This window comes from Gallus gallus, chromosome 3, assembly GCF_016699485.2.
Source record: "Gallus gallus isolate bGalGal1 chromosome 3, bGalGal1.mat.broiler.GRCg7b, whole genome shotgun sequence".
In the NCBI taxonomy this organism is placed as follows: domain Eukaryota; kingdom Metazoa; phylum Chordata; class Aves; order Galliformes; family Phasianidae; genus Gallus; species Gallus gallus.
The window spans coordinates 9,730,113-9,738,775 of record NC_052534.1 but is presented as its reverse complement, the minus strand read 5'-3'; the positions used below and the strand labels follow the sequence as shown (position 1 = coordinate 9,738,775).

General features: G+C 50.5%; 1 long non-coding RNA gene across 1 annotated transcript in view; it reads left to right on the top strand.

Moving 5' to 3' along the window:
- Window position 1: 1 nt before the first annotated feature.
- Window positions 2-8,663, top strand: part of LOC121110489 — a 21,063-nt gene continuing 12,401 nt past the window's right edge. The window contains exon 1 of the long non-coding RNA XR_005859075.2: window positions 2-7,302. This is a non-coding gene — a long non-coding RNA (uncharacterized LOC121110489). The remainder of the gene's footprint in view (window positions 7,303-8,663) is intronic.

Here is an 8,663-nt window from a genome sequence, read left to right as displayed (position 1 = left end):
CCTCCTGTGGGGCGGCTCACGTGAGGAGCCCCGGTGTTGGTGTTGGTGAGGTGAGGCGCCCCCCTGGCGCTGCTGCGTTTGGCTCAGCGCCGCAGACCACAAACTGCGGAGAACTGGGTGCCTTCCTTTCCTTCCTGCTTTCCTTCCTGCTCCCTGTGGCTCTGTGGCTGCCGTAATGCCGCGCAGTGTTCTAACTCAGCAAGCTCTGCGACCCTCCCCCTACGTATATCTATCCCTACCTATGTCCTTGCATGAATATAGGTATTTTATTGCTACCTATTTGCAGCCAGCTACTCAACATCATGCCGAGCCTGGCGTCTCCCCACGCCTGTTTGCTCAGCCCGGCCTTAGCAGCACCTGCTGGCTTTTCCGAGTTGCTGGGATCCCCCCGTGCTGCTCTGGGGTCACGCGATGCAGGGCTAGCTTTACTCGCCGGCTCAACAAAAGCTCCGGCATCATTCAGTGCCTATTTTGGGCTCCGTGACCTGCAGTGAATGACAGACGAGCCCTATCCTGACTGTCACCCCCTCCTTGCTCTTTCCCGCTTGTACCCCCCCCCCCCCCCCCCTCCCCGGCCCATTCCCACCGCTGTCATTAAGGGCAAATCAGGTGTTGAAACCAAATCCATTTCCCCAAACCAGCCTGCACCCCCACTGCTCCCATGCCTTGGGATGCGGGCACTGCGGTGCCTATCTACATCCATTTGCCCTCCTATGCAGCTTAGTGCCCACCTGCACATCTGTGTGCCCACCTACACCTCTGTGTGCCCACCTAAACATCAGTGTGTCCACAAAGCTGAGCATGGCCCCCGTGGGGCAATACAACTGTGTCCAAAATGCATCAGGCCCCGTTACCACAGTCTTGTCAGCCACACATAACGGTCCCGTCCAGTGAAGAGCCACCCGGCGCCATTTTCTTAAGGCCCTGATGTGGCCCTATGGCTGTGGCAGGCAGTGGGTGACATCTGAGAAGACATCTGCGTTGATGAGTGCAGTGTAGTGTTCTAAGGGGAGGCTGGAAAGGGCTTGTTCTCCTTTGAAAGGCAGCCAAGAAAATGCACAGTAAAGCGAAGCAAAACAAAAACCCTATGTTTGTTGGAGCTCCCATTCCTTGATGGATCTTCCAGCAAGCAGGAGGCCCAATGGTGGGAGATACCTGCACTCTGAGGCCCCAAAAGGTCCCGAGACCTTCTACAAGGTGGTCTTATATTGATCCTACAGAGGCACAAAGGTGTTGGGCAGCCATGCCAGGGCCTTAAGAAAATGGCGCCGGATGGCTCTTCACTGGAAGGGACCATTATGTGTGGCTGACAAGACCTTGGTGCTGCTTCATGGCAAACATTCCTGCACTGACGTGATTGAGCCACCAGTCTGTTTGGTGATTGAAGCTCTAACCACAGGTCATCCTCCCGTGGGCTTGGTGAAGGATCTCAGAAGGATTTTGGTGACTGACAGGGGAGGAGAGCGTTACTCAGGCCTCTCTTGCTCCACCTGGCCAAGTGGAGCACAAGGAGGCATTTGACTGGCAAGTAATTGGTAATTAGATGTTGTACATGTGTGCACTGGAGCATGGTGAACCTGGCAGTGAAAAAGCATGCAGACTGGTCATGAGTGAGGTGAAAGGAGCAGTTATGACCTCCCATGGGTTCCCCTCGGTGAGCCACTTCTGTATCTGCTTCTTCGATCTGTTGCTGGGGGGTCTTGTGGGACTGTAGGGAATGAGAGCAGGTTATGGTGCTAGGGGGGGCCTGGTGCCTGCTGACCCATGGTGCGTGCCATGTGCCATGTCCTCATCCAGCTCTGCCCCACACCAGCCTTCCCTGCACCGTCTCAGCTGGAACAAGCTTGTTTCACTAGAGAGAGCACTTAGTAAATCCTCTTAATTAATGCCATATTTGCTTCCCTTCCTTAGTTACAGAGCAACAAAAGAATTCAGCTGGAACCTTTGCTTTTAGTTTTCTTTGCAGCACTAAATGAAATGCCAGAAAACAACTATTTCTCTTGCCCAAGCCACATGTAGCAACACATAAAAATTCCCTTATATCCCCTTTTGGTGTCAAACAGGGAGCCTTGCATTCCTTTCAATGACATGTCACCACTGCTCAGGTTTTGCTGGCGACTCCATGGGTTGTCTCAGAGCAGTTCCTTGGATTGTAAAGCTGTCTGTGGATTGTAAATCACGTTTAGTGCCTTTTAGCTGTTTCTCAAGGAGAGGCTTTGCTGAAGCGTAGTCCACAGCTTTGGTGCAGTCCTGGAGGCTCCTGTGGGCTCTGGTGGTTCCTCCTCTGGAGCCAGAGGTGGCTGTAGGACGCAGCATGAGTGGATGCAACAGGGCTGAGTGGCATCACATCCTGGGAGGAGGCTCGGAGGAGAACGATGGCATATTTTCCCCATTACTCAACATCTTCCCTCACAGTAATGTTCTCTTCTGCAGGGGTGGATGGTCTTGGTGCACACATGTTGGTGTTTTGCAGCAGCCCCAAGTGATTTTCTGCCTAGCGCAGCATGTGAGTAAGAGATGCTAAAACCCAGCCAGGAACAAATGAGGTCTGTGTTCCGCTCATTGGCCTCAGCACTGGGGAGCCTCTCCCAGGCAGGTCTGTCCCTGCCTCCTCTGCTGCTGCATACCCCAGGCAGCCAAAGCCATCCACATCCACGGGCCAAACTTGGGAATGGAAAATCACAAATCTAAATCAAGGCCTTTCAATCCTCAGTGAATTATTCCATCCTCGGTATGTTATGCTTGTTATGGGGGCACATAAAATCCTCAGTCCAGGATACACCACTGCTGGGGTAGGCACACCACAAGCAGAAGATGTCTTCTTTGCTCTCAGAGGCCCCTCGTCAGGGTAAGCACAGTGGGTGGTTGCCTCCAAAAACAGAGGGCAGGCCTGGAAACCAGCTGGCTGTGTGTGTGACTTCTGGGTAGCACGGGGCCAGCAGCTGCCTGAGGAACAGCCTCAGGAGTTGGCAGTGGGACAGCTAACGCTGCTGAAGGAAAGGACACCTGGGGTCACTGCCAGGTTCCTGCCAGGTTCCTTGCACTGAGTTTGCAGCTGGTATATGTAATACAGTCTTCTGCTGTGTCGGGTCCCACCAACGTCAACAGCATTTGTTACTCTAAAGTTGGGTTTGGACCATGATGGAGCTGGTCCTTCAACGCCATGCATCCCAACTGTCTGAAAGCACTTTCTTTCTTTTTATTTCTGTTGTTTCCTTAAGTTACGATGTGAAATGTAACTGCTACATAACTTTGCTGGAGAAACCCAGAAGCAGCCAGGGATGCTTTACAGGCTCACCAAGGGCAATGCAAGATGCTTTGCTTCATCAAAGAGGCTTTGGCACAAGCTACGGTTTACTGGTGGAAGAGCTCAAAGCTTTCCCTGAATGCAGACTGCTTGCAGGAGCCAAATCCTTCAGTTTTCAGTGAAAACCTTGGAAACCAGCTCCTTAGGAATGACAAATGGCAGAGTTTGCCAGCTGGAAGCCTCTGGGAAGGGAAGCAACAAGTTGATGTGCTGCTGTGGGGAATGTGCCTGCGAGGGGGACAGCGCAGACATGAGCTGGTGCCGGTCAGGCTGTGCTGGGAGTGAGGGCTGTTCTGCTCCTCAGCTGACTGAAAAAAATCAAGACCATAAAGCTGGCAAGACCATGCAAGAGGTTAGGCTGGCATGACATGCTGAGTCCCCAGGGCACGTGCTGCTTTGCCTCCATGTGCCACCACCAGGTCCTTGCTGGTGCCACCTCCTTGAAGCCCGGTGCCAGATCAACCTCCTCACCTCCCACCTGGTGGCAATACAAAGGTGGCTCAGCCCCAGCAGGTGTGTGTCATGGGCACAGCCTACCCTATCACCTGCTCTGTCAATGGATCTGCGAGGATCCCACACTTTGAGGACTTTGCTTTGCCTTTCCCAGCATCCCCTTTCCTGCATGGTGGTTGCCACTCTGTGGGACACAGTGGCTGTGGGGGGACACAAACCATGGAGACAGGAACAGGAGAACTTGCCAGGAAATAAACTGGAGGCAGGAGGCTGCAATTTTGGTGGGGTCAACTCATGATCTCAGCATAAGGCAGAGAGTAAAGTTGGCCTTCTAGAAAGTTAGATTAGAAGATCCCCTAAGCTTTTATGAGAGACCTCTGCAAAACCATCAGCAGAAGCAGTCAAAAAGCAAATTATAGCCATTCATGGGAACTGAAGGAGCTCCAGTGGCTGGCAAGACAGCCTTCCCTTCAAACTTCATGGCCTTCTTCAAGAGTTTCCTGCTTCACTGCTCGCCTTCTATTGAGGCCAAACAGGTGGCACCCAGACAACTGTGCCACTTGGCAATTGGATCTTTTAAAGCTGATTTAGGGAGACTTCCTTCTGGCTGAGTATGGCTTTTGGACACATCAGATGGCTTAAAAAATAAATGAGATATGGTCAACTCATCACCCAGTGGAACCTGGGGAGAGAGTGGATTTCTGCATCGATCGGCTCTTGCCTAAAAAGAAAGGTACAATATATCTTGGCCTCTCCCCTGTAATGGAGCAGCTCTAGCATGTCGCCCTTCGCTTCAAGGTTTGTCAACAGGGCTGAGTCATTGCTGCAGCTAACTGGAGCCTTCAAGCTGATTATGAGGATTGCAATAAGTGGAGTTACAAAATCGCTGGGTCTGATACTCAGTAATACAAAAGCCACTTTACGCTGACCTGGACTTAAAATACCCCAGGATAATGTACAGTGCTCTGGGAGCAAATGGGATGGATCCTGCAGCTGGTGGGAGCAGCGTGTACGTGTATCGACCGCCCCATCTGCCCTTCAGTGAGCTGAAAACATCATTCTGGCCACACAGCACTCAACCTCCCACCAAATTAAACAAGTACCAATTCAGGCAGCCATCTGAAGGGCTGGCTGCTATTGATCCCATAAAAGTGGAATAAAGCCTTGTGGAGGCCATTTGTGTGTTCCTGTGGGGGTGTCTCAAGAGAAGACCTCACCCAGTCAGTAAAGCTCCCCACTGGGTCACTTCTGCCAGCACACCATGGCTGGGCTCTCCCTAAACTTCAGGTGTATTTTAAACTCAATGTAAACCTGAAAAGAAGAGCTCAACTTCTTTCTATCAGTGATACAGAGAAAGGAAAGGATCTGTTTTTAAAATAACTCAAAGCAATCATTTTCTCTTGTCCACAGAACAGCTTCTGATGTGAAAGTGGCAGGGAGGTGTGATGCTCATGGCCTGGGGTGACCACCGGTGCATGCCCTGAGCCGCCCTGCCCTCATGGAGAGGAGCCCAGCAGCATGGGAACGGCTGCATCCCGTGGTCTGGGGAGTCCTGACTCAGAGAGCAGGCATGCACAGCAATAATCCTGGTGGAGAAAGGGAGCTGCAAAGGGAAGCCTTATCTCCGGGTGAAGTATAGGTCCAAAAATACGACAATAGTCATGAGACCTGTTGCCCTGGTCACTCTGTGTAAGGTTACCGCCACGATGACATTTGGGTGACAGCATCATCTGTCATGGCTTTGAGCACAAGTAGGTGTACTAAGGGGTTAGGTTTCACTGTTGATAAAATCATGCAAGATTTAGGAGGGTTCAAGGTTGTTTTTCAGCCTGATCAGTGCCTGAAACCATGCACCTCTGAGCCCTGATTGCCACCATTCGGGTTCCAGATTGCCTCCCACTCACTTCCCAGGGCACAGAAACCCTTGGATGTGAGGTGAACCTGCAACAGGGACAAGAAAGTGGAAAATCTGGCCAAACCAGTAGGCCCAGCTGGCGGTATCAGGAAAACTGAATGACCCTGGCTGGTGGAAACCCCGACTCCTGCAGCCTAGATGTGCTGCCTTTCCCCACCAGCAGCACTTTGGGGATGCCAGAATCCTTTGTGGTCAGATTCGTGCCCTGGTGAAGGAGAGCTCTTAGAAAAGACCTTCCTCCTGAAATGAGGGGATTTGCTGAGAGACCTGTAGAAACCACGGGATAACCACGTGGCAGTGGCACACCCAGCAAGTTGGTGGAGAGGATGGGATGGGGCAGGACGAGACGAGATGGGACGGGATGGGATGAGATGAGTGTGGGTGCCTCCACCAACGAAGCAAATAGAGCTTGAATTGCTGCCACAGCCCTTTTGGACGAAATTGTGGGTCAGGTAGGATGATGAACTGCGAAACATCAGGTATCTGTGTGGGTAAGAGTGCTTGTGTATAAATACACATCAGTAGGTATGAGTGTGCTTCTCCCGTGCATGGGATGCTGAGATCCTGATTTGCAGTTTCTTCTGAAATGAGGGTGCAGTGTGGATGCAACCTGCACTGTGCCAGCTGGCTCCTAGCGCCAAACCAGCCTGGTTTTACACCAGCACTGCCATGCACAGCAAACATTAAGTGGCCAGGAGCAATCCCAAACACCGGATCTTAGTCCCATTTATGCTAGCACACCCCCAAAGGGAATTTTCACCTTCGCATCTGCTCCCACAAACACACATAAATAACAGTAAACCAGCATGGAAAAAAACATCCAAGGTTGCTAGGCACGCTGGAGCTCCAGCATAAACAGCAAAGAGAAATAAGCTCGGCACTCTGGATTTGTGAGGTCATTGGAAGCTTCAGATCTAAATGCCAGAGCAGGCAGTAACGCTTGGTGGGAAGGGAAGCGAGTGCCCTGCTGCTGCACAAACAGGGCTAGGCAGAAGGGATGCTGGGCAGGGAGGGCTTTGGCAATGCATCCTTCCCATTAAATCACTCCCGCGTGTGTTCTGAGGGGACCTCTGCCCATCTGAATGTCTCCCCACATGATTTTTTTTCAAGATAAGGCGATGGTTTGCAATTCCTCACATTCCGCTTTCCGTCTCTTCTTCCAAATACACCCTCATATATTTTACCACGTCTCAGCAGCACGCTGAGGCATAAGTGAAATACTTCCAGTGGCTGTGAGTCGCTGTCCCGCGGTGAACTAACAAACACAGCAATAAAACCCTTGCACATTTTTCTTCTGAAGGAGACAGCATGTCCATTGTCATCACTTCTTAAGAACTGCTATTATTAGATCTGGTTTTAAACAGCTGCCTGTTCCCCCGGTACTTTAGTCAGAGCGATTGCTAAATATATGTTATTCATTCTTACCATAAGTTGTTCTTTTGATATTCTGATATACGTTAACTTTGTTAACATCTCATTTCCAGAGAAATGAAAAGGAAATGGCCAGTGCTATTCAGCTAGCAAGAGCTCGTTTCCTAATCCTCACAGTGAGGGTATCAGCAAGCAACTGAGCCGCATTAGCATCTACTGGGACCCAACCTGTGTCCTGATGTAACATTCCGGGAAGGTGAGTCATTCCTACCCATAAACATTGCCCACAGATTGCTGTCAGATGGCATAAAACAAGTACAAAAACTGAGAGCACCAACAAGGATTCTGGCTTTAACAGCACTCAAGTTTTAAATCGTTTTATTGCCTCTGTGTACTCTGTCTTCCTGCCTGTGAGTCTGCCAGCATTCCCTGCTAAGCACAGTGTACAATGCAGACCTCTTTGGCATTTTTCTCCAGGTGTATCTTTGAAGGCATTTTGCTGTTATTTGGGCAGCCTCCTGGTAGCGATGTGATACCTAGGGCCATCTACCAGGGCTACTCCAAAAGTAATGCATCCTATGTTTTTTTATGCTGGCCCGCAAAGTTAGAAGTGGATGTTGGTGGTATGGCAGCAGAGGCTTAACTTTCTCACCAGTACCCCCATTATGTATTGTTGCTGTGGGACAGACGGCAGCAGAGGGGCAGTCTGACAGAATGGTGTCTGACATGGAAGTGAATGAAGCAAAGGTGACAAAGTTCACTAAATCGCTCCATGTGGAAAAAATGCCCCCCACTGACATTCATTGATGCTTGCTGAACGTTTCTGGAGACCCAACAGTGGATGTGAGCACGGTGAGGCGTTGGGTGATGGGTTTCAGCAGTGGTGACACTGATATGAAGGACAAGCCAGGTTTCAGATGGCCATGCAGGTGTTTACAAGAGCACCATGCAGGCTCTTGTTCATGGCTGGTGAAAATGCACAGCTAATGGCGGTGACTGTGTTGAGAAGCAGTGTTTTATAGCTGAGAATTTGCTCTGTCGAACAGTTTTATTGGTATCTGTTGTAGTTTCCATGGAAATAAATGGGAAGCATTAGTTTCAGAGTGACCCGTGTAGGTTGGAAAAGATCTTCAGGATCACCAATCTGATCTTCTGAGCCCCATCACTAAACCGTGTCCCTCAGTGCCATCCTATCTGGGCCAAGACCTTATTAACTTGTTTCAGCTTCTCAGATCTCCTCCTCTGCACCCCATCAGGTGCCCCATCCAGCTCACAGGTTTTCTTGGAAAAGGAACAAGCTCAAAAAAGAAATCTTTTCCTATCTGACAACGCGTCTTCCACCTGCCACCCCTTCCTCGCCTTCTCAAGGCCAGGCAAAGCAAAGGCAAAGATTATTTAAAGCATTTTTTTCTGTGTGATAGCAGATTGGAGAGTGAGTCAATTCATCTTATCAGGGGGACTTTGGTACTCTGTGGTATAAGGCTTCGTCCTTGGTGGGATTGCATGTAAACACTGCGAGCAGAGCCATGCATGGGGCACAGAGAGCTGGCATTGCATGTGTCCACGTGCTGGTAAGCCCTACACCATTACACATTAACCCTGCAAGGTACCCGCTCT